At 43.7% G+C, this 16,792-nt stretch overlaps 1 long non-coding RNA gene across 1 annotated transcript in view; it reads left to right on the forward strand.

Annotated features, from left to right (window-relative positions):
* The first annotated feature begins 1,137 nt into the window (after positions 1 to 1,137).
* LOC135050647 (uncharacterized) overlaps positions 1,138 to 16,792 on the forward strand; it is a 50,146-nt gene continuing 34,491 nt past the window's right edge. The window contains exon 1 of the long non-coding RNA XR_010241717.1: positions 1,138 to 1,425. This is a non-coding gene — a long non-coding RNA (uncharacterized LOC135050647). The remainder of the gene's footprint in view (positions 1,426 to 16,792) is intronic.

Consider the following 16,792-nt stretch of genomic DNA (forward strand, 5'->3'; position numbering starts at 1 on the left):
GCAGCTGCAGCTCTTCTTCTCAGCCCACCACATGCTGCTGTGTACTGGGCTGCAGGGTGGCCATGGAGATGCTTAAAATACTATATTTTTTAGTATTTTTTTCTAAGGGTACATGACCACACCTCCTGTGATTAAGCCACGCCCAGCCCAGCTCTCAACTGCCCTGGTAACATGTGCAGAGAGAGTTAGATTTGGGTGGGGTGTGTTTAAACTGAAAGCTAAATTGTAGTGTAACAACAAAGCAGCCGGTATTTACCATGCACAGAAACAATATAACCCACCCAGATCTAACTCTCTGCACGTTACATCTGCCCCACCTGCTAACTTTTTAGGTTTGCTAACAAGCCTAAATAACCCCCATAATTCTCTGTTCATATTCATTACATGTTTGAATACATTGCAGTGATTAAAATTCATGCTTATATAGTGTGCTTTATCTGTCAGGCCAATGTGCATGACTATGTTTGTGAATACTATGACTAGTTGATCTCTGTTAAACAAATGCATAGACATCATTCAAATGAAAATATAAAAGTGCTGCGCTAGGTTCAGTTCTGGTTACTGAGAAAGGGTGACGTAATGACCAGTTTCTGGGCACCAGAGTAACATTTTATTTTAGGAAGTGTCCGGCAATGCGACACGTATCTACTCTTTGACACGTGCAACAGAACACCATTCGGAACTTCATGTCCATCACAGTGACCATTCATTCACAGTATTTAGTCTAGATTCTGATGTTATAAATATGGGTAGTGATCATGTGATTTGGTATATTTAAAGTGATTTGTAAATCTGATAAGGTAACGCCAAAAATTCTACTTTAACATGGGCACTTGCAAGAAACCTGCACTTTATATTGCATTGCATTGTCAGATACACTTTGAAATGTTTGTTTGTTACATTTTATTTTAATATCCATTTTTATGAAAGTGAGTTAACTAAAGAGAATTAAATGTGCCTGTATCTGTACAAGCAGTGACATTCAGTACCAGAAAACCTCTGTGCTCTGCAGGGCCAGATTAACAATGGGGCGGATGGAGCTGCAGCTCCAGGCCTCCCCATTTAAAAAGGCCCACAGGATCCCCTGCTGCTGTAGACAGGAAAACATTTTTTCCTTCTACAGCAGTCTGCCACCAGCTGCCCGAGTCCCCGCTGCTTACACACACCCCCAGCCAGCAGCCGCGACCTCCCTTCTCCCCCCTCCCGCGTCACTGGTGGATGAAATGCCGCGGCCATCAGCTGTATGTGGTGGCGCAATGAAAGGGCTCACTGGCCCTGTCCTCTCTGCTGCGCTGCATATGCAAAATGTCAGGACCTACCCCGCCACCACCGCGCCCTGAGAGAAGCAGGAGGCCCCCGTGAGAGCTCCCTGAAGGCGGCCTGTCCTGAGACTGGCAGGATGATTGATCGTCCTGCTGAGTTGAGGTGAGACCGACGTCAATCCCAGCTCATAGCCTGGCTGCTGCGCTGCTCATATTAATAATAACTGTGGCACTGACTTTCAATATATGGTTTTATATATATTATATATATATATATGTACATATATAAAACCATATATAGCTATATATACACATACAGACATATTATATATATATATATATATATATATATATATATATATATACACACACATACATATACTCAGTGGCGCAGAGAGGAGGACAGTGGGACTCTCCAATAGACTCGGGTAAAGAGTACCTCCGCTCCCACACCCCTGTCTGCGCCACTATATATATAATGAACAAATGCTGCGGCACTCAGACGATGCTGAAGTTAGCTTCTTATTCGGCCAGCTTCTTATTCACTTCTTATTCAAGCTCTAGCTTCTTATTCACTTCTTATTCGAACTCCAGCTTCTTATTCAGATCATTCAGTTTTGCAAGGGTTAATGAGTCTTGGGTAACAAATTTGACACCTGAAATCAACAGAGTAGGTTCCCTTACATATGACGCAGTTGTATTTTGCTTGGCCCAACGCTGTTTTGGGCATGAAATACACTGGCAAAGTGGGCACACACACCATATTTTGCCATTTTGAATAAGTAGCTGTAGTTTTGCAAGGGTTAACTAGTCTTGGGCCACAAATTTGACCCCCAAAAACAACAGAGGGTGGTCACTTACATATGACGCAGTTGTATTTTGCTTGGCCCAACGCTGTTTTGGGCATGAAATACACTGGCAAAGTGGGCACACACACCATATTTTGCCATTTTGAATAAGTAGCTGTAGTTTAGCAAGGGTTAACTAGTCTTGGGCCACAAATTTGACCCCCAAAAACAACAGAGGGTGGTCACTTACATATGACGCAGTTGTATTTTGCTTGGCCCAACGCTGTTTTGGGCATGAAATACACTGGCAAAGTGGGCACACACACCATATTTTACTATTTTGAATAAGTAGCTGTAGTTTTGCAAGGGTTAACCAGTCTTGGGCCACAAATCTGACACCTGGAATCAACAGAGGGTGGTCACTTACATATGACGCAGTTGTATTTTGCTTGGCCCAACGCTGTTTTGGGCATGAAATACACTGGCAAAGTGGGCACACACACCATATTTTACCATTTTGAATAAGTAGCTGTAGTTTTGCAAGGGTTAACCAGTCTTGGGCCACAAATCTGACACCTGAAATCAACAGAGGGTGGTCACTTGCATATGACGCAGTTGTATTTTGCTTGGCCCAACGCTGTTTTGGGCATGAAATACACTGGCAAAGTGGGCACACACACCATATTTTGCCATTTTGAATAAGTAGCTGTAGTTTAGCAAGGGTTAACTAGTCTTGGGCCACAAATTTGACCCCCAAAAACAACAGAGGGTGGTCACTTACATATGACGCAGTTGTATTTTGCCTGGCCCAACGCTGTTTTGGGCATGAAATACACTGGCAAAGTGGGCACACACACCATATTTTACCATTTTGAATAAGTAGCTGTAGTTTAGCAAGGGTTAACTAGTCTTGGGCCACAAATTTGACCCCCAAAAACAACAGAGGGTGGTCACTTACATATGACGCAGTTGTATTTTGCTTGGCCCAACGCTGTTTTGGGCATGAAATACACTGGCAAAGTGGGCACACACACCATATTTTGCCATTTTGAATAAGTAGCTGTAGTTTAGCAAGGGTTAACTAGTCTTGGGCCACAAATTTGACCCCCAAAAACAACAGAGGGTGGTCACTTACATATGACGCAGTTGTATTTTGCTTGGCCCAACGCTGTTTTGGGCATGAAATACACTGGCAAAGTGGGCACACACACCATATTTTGCCATTTTGAATAAGTAGCTGTAGTTTAGCAAGGGTTAACTAGTCTTGGGCCACAAATTTGACCCCCAAAAACAACAGAGGGTGGTCACTTACATATGACGCAGTTGTATTTTGCTTGGCCCAACGCTGTTTTGGGCATGAAATACACTGGCAAAGTGGGCACACACCATATTTTGCCATTTTGAATAAGTAGCTGTAGTTTAGCAAGGGTTAACTAGTCTTGGGCCACAAATTTGACCCCCAAAAACAACAGAGGGTGGTCACTTACATATGACGCAGTTGTATTTTGCCTGGCCCAACGCTGTTTTGGGCATGAAATACACTGGCAAAGTGGGCACACACACCATATTTTACTATTTTGAATAAGTAGCTGTAGTTTTGCAAGGGTTAACCAGTCTTGGGCCACAAATCTGACACCTGAAATCAACAGAGGGTGGTCACTTACATATGACGCAGTTGTATTTTGCTTGGCCCAATGCTGTTTTGGGCATGAAATACACTGGCAAAGTGGGCACACACACCATATTTTGCCATTTTGAATAAGTAGCTGTAGTTTAGCAAGGGTTAACTAGTCTTGGGCCACAAATTTGACCCCCAAAAACAACAGAGGGTGGTCACTTACATATGACGCAGTTGTATTTTGCCTGGCCCAACGCTGTTTTGGGCATGAAATATACTGGCAAAGTGGGCACACACACCATATTTTGTTGTTTTGAATAAGTAGCTGTAGTTTTGCAAGGGTTAACTAGTCTTGGGCCACAAATTTGACCCCCAAAAACAACAGAGGGTGGTCACTTACATATGACGCAGTTGTATTTTGACTGGCCCAACGCTGTTTTGGGCATGAAATACACTGGCAAAGTGGGCACACACACCATATTTTACCATTTTGAATAAGTAGCTGTAGTTTTGCAAGTGTTAACCAGTCTTGGGCCACAAATCTGACACCTGAAATCAACAGAGGGTGGTCACTTACATATGACGCAGTTGTATTTTGCTTGGCCCAACGCTGTTTTGGGCATGAAATACACTGGCAAAGTGGGCACACACACCATATTTTGCCATTTTGAATAAGTAGCTGTAGTTTAGCAAGGGTTAACTAGTCTTGGGCCACAAATTTGACCCCCAAAAACAACAGAGGGTGGTCACTTACATATGACGCAGTTGTATTTTGCCTGGCCCAACGCTGTTTTGGGCATGAAATATACTGGCAAAGTGGGCACACACACCATATTTTACCATTTTGAATAAGTAGCTGTAGTTTTGCAAGGGTTAACTAGTCTTGGGCCACAAATTTGACCCCCAAAAACAACAGAGGGTGGTCACTTACATATGACGCAGTTGTATTTTGACTGGCCCAACGCTGTTTTGGGCATGAAATACACTGGCAAAGTGGGCACACACACCATATTTTACCATTTTGAATAAGTAGCTGTAGTTTTGCAAGGGTTAACCAGTCTTGGGCCACAAATCTGACACCTGAAATCAACAGAGGGTGGTCACTTACATATGACGCAGTTGTATTTTGCTTGGCCCAACGCTATTTTGGGCATGAAATACACTGGCAAAGTGGGCACACACACCATATTTTACCATTTTGAATAAGTAGCTGTAGTTTTGCAAGGGTTAACCAGTCTTGGGCCACAAATCTGACACCTGAAATCAACAGAGGGTGGTCACTTACATATGACGCAGTTGTATTTTGCTTGGCCCAACGCTGTTTTGGGCATGAAATACACTGGCAAAGTGGGCACACACACCATATTTTGCCATTTTGAATAAGTAGCTGTAGTTTAGCAAGGGTTAACTAGTCTTGGGCCACAAATTTGACCCCCAAAAACAACAGAGGGTGGTCACTTACATATGACGCAGTTGAATTTTGCCTGGCCCAATGCTGTTTTGGGCATGAAATACACTGGCAAAGTGGGCACACACACCATATTTTACCATTTTGAATAAGTAGCTGTAGTTTTGCAAGGGTTAACCAGTCTTGGGCCACAAATCTGACACCTGAAATCAACAGAGAGTGGTCACTTACATATGACGCAGTTGTATTTTGCTCGGCCCAACGCTGTTTTGGGCATGAAATACACTGGCAAAGTGGGCACACACACCATATTTTGCCATTTTGAATAAGTAGCTGTAGTTTAGCAAGGGTTAACTAGTCTTGGGCCACAAATTTGACCCCCAAAAACAACAGAGGGTGGTCACTTACATATGACGCAGTTGTATTTTGCTTGGCCCAACGCTGTTTTGGGCATGAAATACACTGGCAAAGTGGGCACACACACCATATTTTGCCATTTTGAATAAGTAGCTGTAGTTTAGCAAGGGTTAACTAGTCTTGGGCCACAAATTTGACCCCCAAAAACAACAGAGGGTGGTCACTTACATATGACGCAGTTGTATTTTGCTTGGCCCAACGCTGTTTTGGGCATGAAATACACTGGCAAAGTGGGCACACACACCATATTTTGCCATTTTGAATAAGTAGCTGTAGTTTAGCAAGGGTTAACTAGTCTTGGGCCACAAATTTGACCCCCAAAAACAACAGAGGGTGGTCACTTACATATGACGCAGTTGTATTTTGCCTGGCCCAACGCTGTTTTGGGCATGAAATACACTGGCAAAGTGGGCACACACACCATATTTTACTATTTTGAATAAGTAGCTGTAGTTTTGCAAGGGTTAACCAGTCTTGGGCCACAAATCTGACACCTGAAATCAACAGAGGGTGGTCACTTACATATGACGCAGTTGTATTTTGCTTGGCCCAATGCTGTTTTGGGCATGAAATACACTGGCAAAGTGGGCACACACACCATATTTTACTATTTTGAATAAGTAGCTGTAGTTTTGCAAGGGTTAACCAGTCTTGGGCCACAAATCTGACACCTGAAATCAACAGAGGGTGGTCACTTACATATGACGCAGTTGTATTTTGCTTGGCCCAACGCTGTTTTGGGCATGAAATACACTGGCAAAGTGGGCACACACACCATATTTTGCCATTTTGAATAAGTAGCTGTAGTTTAGCAAGGGTTAACTAGTCTTGGGCCACAAATTTGACCCCCAAAAACAACAGAGGGTGGTCACTTACATATGACGCAGTTGTATTTTGCCTGGCCCAACGCTGTTTTGGGCATGAAATATACTGGCAAAGTGGGCACACACACCATATTTTGTTATTTTGAATAAGTAGCTGTAGTTTTGCAAGGGTTAACTAGTCTTGGGCCACAAATTTGACCCCCAAAAACAACAGAGGGTGGTCACTTACATATGACGCAGTTGTATTTTGACTGGCCCAACGCTGTTTTGGGCATGAAATACACTGGCAAAGTGGGCACACACACCATATTTTACCATTTTGAATAAGTAGCTGTAGTTTTGCAAGGGTTAACCAGTCTTGGGCCACAAATCTGACACCTGAAATCAACAGAGGGTGGTCACTTACATATGACGCAGTTGTATTTTGCTTGGCCCAACGCTGTTTTGGGCATGAAATACACTGGCAAAGTGGGCACACACACCATATTTTGCCATTTTGAATAAGTAGCTGTAGTTTAGCAAGGGTTAAATAGTCTTGGGCCACAAATTTGACCACCAAAAACAACAGAGGGTGGTCACTTACATATGACGCAGTTGTATTTTGCCTGGCCCAACGCTGTTTTTGGCATGAAATACACTGGCAAAGTGGGCACACACACCATAATTTAGCATTTTGAATAAGTAGCTGTAGTTTAGCAAGGGTTAACTTGTCTTGGGCCACAAATTTGACCCCCAAAAACAACAGAGGGTGGTCACTTGCATGTGACCCACTTGTATTTTGCTTGGCCCAACGCTGTTTTGGGTATGAAATACACTGGCAAAGTGGGCACACACACCATATTTTACCATTTTGAATAAGTAGCTTTAGTTTTGAAAGGGTTAACCAGTCTTGGGCCACACATTTGACCCCCAAGAACAACAGAGGGTGGTCACTTGCATGTGACCCACTTGTATTTTTCCTGGCCCAACGCTGTTTTGGGCATGAAATACACTAGCAAAGTGGGCACAAACACCATAATTTACCATTTTGAATAAGTAGCTGTAGTTTAGCAAGGGTTAACTAGTCTTGGGCCACAAATTTGACCCCCAAAAACAACAGAGGGTGTTCACTTGCATGTGACCCACTTGTATTTTTCTTGGCCCAACGCTGTTTTGGGCATGAAATACACTGGCAAAGTGGGCACACACACCATATTTTGCCATATTGAATAAGTAGCTGTAGTTTTGCAAGGGTTAACCAGTCTTGGGCCACAAATCTGACACCTGAAATCAACAGAGGGTGGTCACTTACATATGACGCAGTTGTATTTTGCCTGGCCCAACGCTGTTTTGGGCATGAAATATACTGGCAAAGTGGGCACACACACCATATTTTGCTATTTTGAATAAGTAGCTGTAGTTTTGCAAGGGTTAACTAGTCTTGGGCCACAAATCTGACACCTGAAATCAACAGAGGGTGGTCACTTACATATGACGCAGTTGTATTTTGCTTGGCCCAACGCTGTTTTGGGCATGAAATACACTGGCAAAGTGGGCACACACACCATATTTTGCCATTTTGAATAAGTAGCTGTAGTTTAGCAAGGGTTAACTAGTCTTGGGCCACAAATTTGACCCCCAAAAACAACAGAGGGTGGTCACTTACATATGACGCAGTTGTATTTTGCTTGGCCCAACGCTGTTTTGGGCATGAAATATACTGGCAAAGTGGGCACACACACCATATTTTGCTATTTTGAATAAGTAGCTGTAGTTTAGCAAGGGTTAACTAGTCTTGGGCCACAAATTTGACCCCCAAAAACAACAGAGGGTGGTCACTTACATATGACGCAGTTGTATTTTGCCTGGCCCAACGCTGTTTTGGGCATGAAATACACTGGCAAAGTGGGCACACACACCATATTTTACCATTTTGAATAAGTAGCTGTAGTTTTGCAAGGGTTAACCAGTCTTGGGCCACAAATCTGACACCTGAAATCAACAGAGGGTGGTCACTTACATATGACGCAGTTGTATTTTGCTTGGCCCAACGCTGTTTTGGGCATGAAATACACTGGCAAAGTGGGCACACACACCATATTTTGCCATTTTGAATAAGTAGCTGTAGTTTAGCAAGGGTTAACTAGTCTTGGGCCACAAATTTGACCCCCAAAAACAACAGAGGGTGGTCACTTACATATGACGCAGTTGTATTTTGCCTGGCCCAACGCTGTTTTGGGCATGAAATATACTGGCAAAGTGGGCACACACACCATATTTTGTTATTTTGAATAAGTAGCTGTAGTTTTGCAAGGGTTAACTAGTCTTGGGCCACAAATTTGACCCCCAAAAACAACAGAGGGTGGTCACTTACATATGACGCAGTTGTATTTTGACTGGCCCAACGCTGTTTTGGGCATGAAATACACTGGCAAAGTGGGCACACACACCATATTTTACCATTTTGAATAAGTAGCTGTAGTTTTGCAAGTGTTAACCAGTCTTGGGCCACAAATCTGACACCTGAAATCAACAGAGGGTGGTCACTTACATATGACGCAGTTGTATTTTGCTTGGCCCAACGCTGTTTTGGGCATGAAATACACTGGCAAAGTGGGCACACACACCATATTTTGCCATTTTGAATAAGTAGCTGTAGTTTAGCAAGGGTTAACTAGTCTTGGGCCACAAATTTGACCCCCAAAAACAACAGAGGGTGGTCACTTACATATGACGCAGTTGTATTTTGCCTGGCCCAACGCTGTTTTGGGCATGAAATATACTGGCAAAGTGGGCACACACACCATATTTTACCATTTTGAATAAGTAGCTGTAGTTTTGCAAGGGTTAACTAGTCTTGGGCCACAAATTTGACCCCCAAAAACAACAGAGGGTGGTCACTTACATATGACGCAGTTGTATTTTGCCTGGCCCAACGCTGTTTTGGGCATGAAATATACTGGCAAAGTGGGCACACACACCATATTTTACCATTTTGAATAAGTAGCTGTAGTTTTGCAAGGGTTAACTAGTCTTGGGCCACAAATTTGACCCCCAAAAACAACAGAGGGTGGTCACTTACATATGACGCAGTTGTATTTTGACTGGCCCAACGCTGTTTTGGGCATGAAATACACTGGCAAAGTGGGCAGACACACCATATTTTACCATTTTGAATAAGTAGCTGTAGTTTTGCAAGGGTTAACCAGTCTTGGGCCACAAATCTGACACCTGAAATCAACAGAGGGTGGTCACTTGCATGTGACCCACTTGTGTTTTGCTTGGCCCAACGCTGTTTTGGGCATGAAATACACTGGCAAAGTGGGCACACACACCATATTTTGCCATATTGAATAAGTAGCTGTAGTTTTGCAAGGGTTAACCAGTCTTGGGCCACAAATCTGACACCTGAAATCAACAGAGGGTGGTCACTTACATATGACGCAGTTGTATTTTGCCTGGCCCAACGCTGTTTTGGGCATGAAATATACTGGCAAAGTGGGCACACACACCATATTTTGCTATTTTGAATAAGTAGCTGTAGTTTTGCAAGGGTTAACTAGTCTTGGGCCACAAATTTGACCCCCAAAAACAACAGAGGGTGGTCACTTACATATGACGCAGTTGTATTTTGCTTGGCCCAACGCTGTTTTGGGCATGAAATACACTGGCAAAGTGGGCACACACACCATATTTTACCATTTTGAATAAGTAGCTGTAGTTTTGCAAGGGTTAACCAGTCTTGGGCCACAAATTTGACCCCCAAAAACAACAGAGGGTGGTCACTTACATATGACGCAGTTGTATTTTGCTTGGCCCAACGCTGTTTTGGGCATGAAATACACTGGCAAAGTGGGCACACACACCATATTTTGCCATTTTGAATAAGTAGCTGTAGTTTTGCAAGGGTTAAATAGTCTTGGGCCACAAATTTGACCACCAAAAACAACAGAGGGTGGTCACTTACATATGACGCAGTTGTATTTTGCCTGGCCCAACGCTGTTTTTGGCATGAAATACACTGGCAAAGTGGGCACACACACCATAATTTAGCATTTTGAATAAGTAGCTGTAGTTTAGCAAGGGTTAACTTGTCTTGGGCCACAAATTTGACCCCCAAAAACAACAGAGGGTGGTCACTTGCATGTGACCCACTTGTATTTTGCTTGGCCCAACGCTGTTTTGGGTATGAAATACACTGGCAAAGTGGGCACACACACCATATTTTACCATTTTGAATAAGTAGCTTTAGTTTTGAAAGGGTTAACCAGTCTTGGGCCACACATTTGACCCCCAAGAACAACAGAGGGTGGTCACTTGCATGTGACCCACTTGTATTTTTCCTGGCCCAACGCTGTTTTGGGCATGAAATACACTAGCAAAGTGGGCACAAACACCATAATTTACCATTTTGAATAAGTAGCTGTAGTTTAGCAAGGGTTAACTAGTCTTGGGCCACAAATTTGACCCCCAAAAACAACAGAGGGTGTTCACTTGCATGTGACCCACTTGTATTTTTCTTGGCCCAACGCTGTTTTGGGCATGAAATACACTGGCAAAGTGGGCACACACACCATATTTTGCCATATTGAATAAGTAGCTGTAGTTTTGCAAGGGTTAACCAGTCTTGGGCCACAAATCTGACACCTGAAATCAACAGAGGGTGGTCACTTACATATGACGCAGTTGTATTTTGCCTGGCCCAACGCTGTTTTGGGCATGAAATATACTGGCAAAGTGGGCACACACACCATATTTTGCTATTTTGAATAAGTAGCTGTAGTTTTGCAAGGGTTAACTAGTCTTGGGCCACAAATTTGACCCCCAAAAACAACAGAGGGTGGTCACTTACATATGACGCAGTTGTATTTTGCTTGGCCCAACGCTGTTTTGGGCATGAAATACACTGGCAAAGTGGGCACACACACCATATTTTACCATTTTGAATAAGTAGCTGTAGTTTTGCAAGGGTTAACCAGTCTTGGGCCACAAATTTGACCCCCAAAAACAACAGAGGGTGGTCACTTACATATGACGCAGTTGTATTTTGCTTGGCCCAACGCTGTTTTGGGCATGAAATACACTGGCAAAGTGGGCACACACACCATATTTTGCCATTTTGAATAAGTAGCTGTAGTTTTGCAAGGGTTAAATAGTCTTGGGCCACAAATTTGACCCCCAAAAACAACAGAGGGTGGTCACTTGCATGTGACCCACTTGTGTTTTGCTTGGCCCAACGCTGTTTTGGGCATAAAATACACTGGCAAAGTGGGCACACACACCATATTTTACCATTTTGAATAAGTAGCTTTAGTTTTGAAAGGGTTAACCAGTCTTGGGCCACACATTTGACCCCCAAGAACAACAGAGGGTGGTCACTTGCATGTGACCCACTTGTATTTTTCCTGGCCCAACGCTGTTTTGGGCATGAAATACACTAGCAAAGTGGGCACACACACCATATTTTACCATTTTGAATAAGTAGCTGTAGTTTTGCAAGGGTTAACTAGTCTTGGGCCACAAATTTGACCACCAAAAACAACAGAGGGTGGTCACTTACATATGACGCAGTTGTATTTTGCCTGGCCCAACGCTGTTTTTGGCATGAAATACACTGGCAAAGTGGGCACACACACCATAATTTAGCATTTTGAATAAGTAGCTGTAGTTTAGCAAGGGTTAACTTGTCTTGGGCCACAAATTTGACCCCCAAAAACAACAGAGGGTGGTCACTTGCATGTGACCCACTTGTGTTTTGCTTGGCCCAACGCTGTTTTGGGCATAAAATACACTGGCAAAGTGGGCACACACACCATATTTTACCATTTTGAATAAGTAGCTTTAGTTTTGAAAGGGTTAACCAGTCTTGGGCCACACATTTGACCCCCAAGAACAACAGAGGGTGGTCACTTGCATGTGACCCACTTGTATTTTTCCTGGCCCAACGCTGTTTTGGGCATGAAATACACTAGCAAAGTGGGCACACACACCATATTTTACCATTTTGAATAAGTAGCTGTAGTTTTGCAAGGGTTAACCAGTCTTTGTTTGTACATTTTTTCCTACCTTATATCTGTCTGTTTTTACCCAGTTTTGTTTTTTCACAGTTGTTTACAATTGTACAGTTCAACGGAATTTGCTGCGCTATATAAGAATCTGATAATAAGGAGATGTATTTTCAGAACTTAACTTTGTTAAATCTCTTTCTGCGAGGTACACTGGATTCCGCAGGGAATAACATTGGGGTGTAGAGTTGGATATTGATCCGAGGCACCAATAGGCTAAAGCTTCGACTGTTCCCAGAATGCCTTGCACTGCCTCCTCTATAACCCCGCCTGCATGCTAGAGATGTGCACTTGAAATTTTTCGGGTTTTGTGTTTTGGTTTTGTGTTCGGTTCCGCGGCCGTGTTTTGGGTTCGACCGCGTTTTGGCAAAACCTCACCGAATTTTTTTTGTCGGATTCGGGTGTGTTTTGGATTCGGGTGTTTTTTTCAAAAAACACTAAAAAACAGCTTAAATCATAGAATTTGGGGGTCAGTTTGATCCCAAAGTATTATTAACCTCAAAAACCATAATTTCCACTCATTTTTAGTCTATTCTGAACACCTCACACCTCACAATATTATTTTTAGTCCTAAAATTTGCACCGAGGTCGCTGGATGACTAAGCTAAGCGACCCTAGTGGTCGACACAAACACCTGGCCCATCTAGGAGTGGCACTGCAGTGTCACGCAGGATGGCCCTTCCAAAAAACACTCCCCAAACAGCACATGACGCAAAGAAAAAAAGAGGCGCAATGAGGTAGCTGTGTGAGTAAGCTAAGCGACCCTAGTGGCCGACACAAACACCTGGCCCATCTAGGAGTGGCACTGCAGTGTCACGCAGGATGGCCCTTCCAAAAAACACTCCCCAAACAGCACATGACGCAAAGAAAAAAAGAGGCGCAATGAGGTAGCTGTGTGAGTAAGATAAGCGACCCTAGTGGCCGACACAAACACCTGGCCCATCTAGGAGTGGCACTGCAGTGTCAGGCAGGATGGCCCTTCAAAAAAATACTCCCCAAACAGCACATGACGCAAAGAAAAATGAAAGAAAAAATAGGTGCAAGATGGAATTGTCCTTGGGCCCTCCCACCCACCCTTATGTTGTATAAACAGGACATGCACACTTTAACCAACCCATCATTTCAGTGACAGGGTCTGCCACACGACTGTGACTGAAATGACGGGTTGGTTTGGACCCCCACCAAAAAAGAAGCAATTAATCTCTGAAGCTGAACTACTAGCCATGAACATAGGCCAGGGCCTCAGCCGTTCCTTGCCACTCCGTGTGGTAAATGGCATATTGGCAAGTTTACGCTTCTCCTCCGACAATTTTATTTTAGATTTTTGAGTCCTTTTTTTACTGATATTTGGTGTTTTGGATTTTACATGCTCTGTACTATGACATTGGGCATCGGCCTTGGCAGACGACGTTGCTGGCATTTCATCGTCTCGGCCATGACTAGTGGCAGCAGCTTCAGCACGAGGTGGAAGTCGATCTTGATCTTTCCCTATTTTTGGAACCTCAACATTTTTGTTCTCCATATTTTAATAGGCACAACTAAAAGGCACCTCAGGTAAACAATGGAGATGGATGGATACTAGTATACTTATGGATGACGAGCGACTGCCGACACAGAGGTAGCTACAGCCGTGGACTACCGTACTGTGTCTGCTGCTAATATAGACTGGATGATAATGAGATAAAATTAAAATATATATATATATATCACACTAGTACTGCAGCCGGACAGGTATATATTATGTAATGACGGACCTGCTGGACACTGTCTGTCAGCACTGCAGACTCCTAAAGTAAGCTACTAGTATCAAGAAGATAGAAAAAAAAAAACACGGGTAGGTGGTATACAATTATGGATGGACGAGCGACTGCCGACACAGAGGTAGCTACAGCCGTGGACTATCGTACTGTGTCTGCTGCTAATATAGACTGGATGATAATGAGATAAAATTAAAATATATATATATATATATCACACTAGTACTGCAGCCGGACAGGTATATATTATGTAATGACGGACCTGCTGGACACTGTCTGTCAGACTCAGCACTGCAGACTCCTAAAGTAAGCTACTAGTATCAAGAAGATCGGAAAAAAAAAACCACCGGTAGGTGGTATACAATTATGGATGGACGAGCGACTGCCGACACAGAGGTAGCTACAGCCGTGGACTACCGTACTGTGTCTGCTGCTAATATAGACTGGATGATAATGAGATAAAATTAAAATATATATATATATCACACTAGTACTGCAGCCGGACAGGTATATATTATGTAATGACGGACCTGCTGGACACTGTCTGTCAGCACTGCAGACTCCTAAAGTAAGCTACTAGTATCAAGAAGATAGAAAAAAAAAAACCACGGGTAGGTGGTATACAATTATGGATGGACGAGCGACTGCCGACACAGAGGTAGCTACAGCCGTGGACTACCGTACTGTGTCTGCTGCTAATATAGACTGGATGATAATGAGATAAAATTAAAATATATATATATATATCACACTAGTACTGCAGCCGGACAGGTATATATTATGTAATGACGGACCTGCTGGACACTGTCTGTCAGACTCAGCACTGCAGACTCCTAAAGTAAGCTACTAGTATCAAGAAGATAGAAAAAAAAAAAAAACCACGGGTAGGTGGTATACAATTATGGATGGACGAGCGACTGCCGACACAGAGGTAGCTACAGCCGTGGACTACCGTACTGTGTCTGCTGCTAATATAGACTGGATGATAATGAGATAAAATTAAAATATATATATATCACACTAGTACTGCAGCCGGACAGGTATATATTATGTAATGACGGACCTGCTGGACACTGTCTGCAGAATGCGTTTATAAAAACACCACACGACGAGTGTTTAACTTTTTCAGGCAGACAATCACACAATATACTGGTGGTCAGCAGACAATCACAATACTGGTGGTCAGTGGTCACTGGTCAGTCACACTGGCAGTGGCACTCTGGCAGCAAAAGTGTGCACTGTACTTAAAATATGTACTCCTGCTATAACTGCTCCCCAGTCTCCCCCACAATTAAGCTGTGTGAGCAGTGAGCACTCAGCACAGTCAGATAATGATATACAGTATTACATATGATGCAGCACACTGGGCTGAGCACAGATATGGTATGTGACTGTGTCACACTGTGTATCGTTTTTTTTCAGGCAGAGAACGGATTAATTTAAACTGGTGGTCACTGGTCACACTATCAGCAGCAAGTAGTACTCCTCCTAATAATATGCTCCCCAAAATTTGTGTCTCTCTCTAGTACTCTAGTCTAAACGGAGAGGACGCCAGCCACGTCCTCTCCCTATCAATCTCAATGCACGTGTGAAAATGGCGGCGACGCGCGGCTCCTTATATAGAATCCGAGTCTCGCGATAGAATATGAGCCTCGCGAGAATCCGACAGTGGGATGATGACGTTCGGGCGCGCTCGGGTTAACCGAGCAAGGCGGGAAGATCCGAGTCGCTCGGCCCCGTGTAAAAAAACCTGAAGTTCGGGCGGGTTCGGATTCCGAGGAACCGAACCCGCTCATCTCTACTGCATGCACAGGAGCTCAGTTTTGTTAACCAGTCCAATGCAGTAGCAGGTAAAAGATACGACAACAGTTAGTAGCCACACAGACCCACATTCTCACAACAGGAGAAGGTACCAGCGGCTAATGCCATACAAACCCAAAGAAGCTAAGTGTGTCAGGGTGGGTGCCCTGTGGAATCCAGTGTACCTCGCAGAAAGAGATTTAACAAAGGATAAGTTCTTTCCATAAATCTCCTTTTCTGCAGCTGGGTACACTAGTATTCCACAGGGAATAACATCGGGGATGTCCTAAAGCAGTTCCTCATTGGTGGGGATGCAGTGTAGCGGGCACAAGAAACTCGCGTCCAAAGGAAGCATCAAGGGAGGCGGAATAATCAAAGGCATAGAACCTAAAAACGTGTTCACTTAGGACCACGTAGCCGCCTTGCACAATTTTTCGAGGGAGGAGCCACGGCAGGCCGTCCAAGAAGGTCCAACAGCCCGAGTAGAATGGGCCTTGATAGTTGCAGGAGCTGGAAGACCAGCCTGTACATAAGCTTGTGCAATCACCATTCTAATCCATCTGGCCAAGTTCTACTTATTAGCAGGCCAGCCACGTTTATGAAAACCAAAAAGAACAAATAGAGAATCCGATCTCCTAATGGAAGCGGTTCTCTTCACGTAGATACAGAGAGCCCGTACCACATCCAAATACCGCTCTTTGGAGGACAAATCAGGAGAGATAAAGGCCGGAACCACAATCTCTTAGCTAAGGTGGAATGATGACACTACCTTAGGTAAATAACCAGGGCGAGTTCTAAGAATCGCACGGTCACAGTGAAAAATCAGAAAGTGTGACCAACATGACAAGGCACCCAAGTCCGAAACCCGTCTAGC

Source organism: Pseudophryne corroboree, chromosome 2, assembly GCF_028390025.1.
Source record: "Pseudophryne corroboree isolate aPseCor3 chromosome 2, aPseCor3.hap2, whole genome shotgun sequence".
NCBI classification, from domain to species: Eukaryota; Metazoa; Chordata; class Amphibia; order Anura; family Myobatrachidae; genus Pseudophryne; species Pseudophryne corroboree.